Below are 1,849 nucleotides of genomic sequence, written 5' to 3'. Positions count from 1 at the left end.
CGTTCGGAATCAAGCCAAGTGTTAAAGAATCAACGAGTCATCCAACCGGGAACAGACTCGGACGAATCATGATCGAATCAAGATCAGTTTCGGACTCGAACTCAGAAGTGGATTTACTGCCAAATCAGGAATCGGATTTACTGCCAAATCAGGTCAACGATTCAAGTCCGGATAAATCAACCACAGAACCGGATCACGGACTGAACCGAAAACGAAAAACGATGGAAAACCACGCCTAAGGGGGCTCGGCCAAGGCCGAGCCACCTATGGGTGGATCGGCCCAGAGCCTTGAAGACTTGCACATTCGGATCTGATCCTCGGCGAGCATCTACGTCAGAAAAGGCAGGATTTCGAGAGGAAGAAAGAACAGATCTGAGATCTACACGAGATCACACTCCAGATCTAAGCTTGGTCTTAGATCTCGAGATCCGAGCGATTATTCCCTTGGTGGACTAATCCCTCCCGGCTATTATTCCCTTCGTGGAATAATACCCGTATAATCGTGTAGATCCGACCGGATCTAGATCGCGCGGTGGTCCACGGATTAACCCCGGCGTTGGCAAAGAACCCACGCAAGCGAGCGACCGCAAAACAGGAGCTCGCGATTTGTTCACAAAAGGAAAGTTGTAATTTTTCTTATTTTTCCTTGATTTAATTGTAACCGGATCTAAAAAAGACCGGATCTTTTGTAACCCAAGATGACGATTATTTCAATGAAAAAGAAAGCAACGAATTTCCCCGCGAACACCCACAAAGCGAGTGACCGCAAAACAGGAGCTCGCGATTTGTTCGACAAACAAGGATTAAAAGTTGTAATTTTTCTTTGATTTTCATCGTAACCGGATCTTATAAAAAGACCGGACCTTTGTAACTCAAAAAGTTGTTATTTAACAGTACAATGGAATCAATTACAAAGAAAGACACGATTTTTCCCGCGAACAACATAGGCTTCGCCATTGTTACGGGAATAGGCTACCCGGCGACACGTGTTAGGTGTTGACTTTAGGATTTTTGGCTAACCCCCAGCCTTCAACGGGTTTGATAAGCCTTTACCGACTACCGTTTGAATCGGGCTAGCATGCGGATTGTCTAAATCCGTTTCGTATGTAACGTTGTGCTAAGAGAGTGAATTCTCTGAGACTTTGTGCTATGATGTTGAATACATAGGCTTCACCATTATTACGGGAATAGGCTACCCGGCAACGTGTATTAGACGCTGACTTATCCCTACTTAGGCTTCGGGATAAAATACCCCAGACTGGTATTCTGGTGTCTTTTTTAATCGGTAAAAGACTAAACCGGCGATGCGTGTTAGGCGTCGGCATATCCTTTCTTAGGATTCAGGATGAAATTCCCCATGCGTGTGAGGCATGGATTTTGGTGTTATAAATAACACCCTGCCACAATGTTGAATATGTGGGCGGGTGTTCTTTTTAACGGTTAAGAACTAACCGGCAGCGCGGGTTAGGCGCAGACTTATCCCTGCTTAGGTTTCAGGATAGGATACCCCAGAGTCGAACTCTGGTGTCTTTTTCTACGGAGAAAGACTAAACCGGCAGCGCGTGTTAGGCTCAGACTTATCCCTGCTTAGGATTCGGGATAAACTTCCTAGGATGAATCCTAGATTGACAAATTCTGGGAAAAGATTGGTGTGGGAAAGGAAGAATTTTATATTCTATTTCCCGGTCTTCTTTTAGGGTGAAGGCGAACCCAACAGACAAGGAAGGAAGAATTTTATATTCTATTCCCTGATTCTGGAAAGGAAGAATTTTATATTCTATTTCCAGCGAAGAAGAAACTAGAAGTGGGGTGTCCACTCCGAGAATCTGGAAAATTTAGATAAACTTGC

The sequence above is a fragment of the Asparagus officinalis genome, chromosome 7 (assembly GCF_001876935.1).
Source record: "Asparagus officinalis chromosome 7, Aspof.V1, whole genome shotgun sequence".
NCBI classification, from domain to species: Eukaryota; Viridiplantae; Streptophyta; class Magnoliopsida; order Asparagales; family Asparagaceae; genus Asparagus; species Asparagus officinalis.
This window is presented reverse-complemented; position numbering follows the sequence as displayed.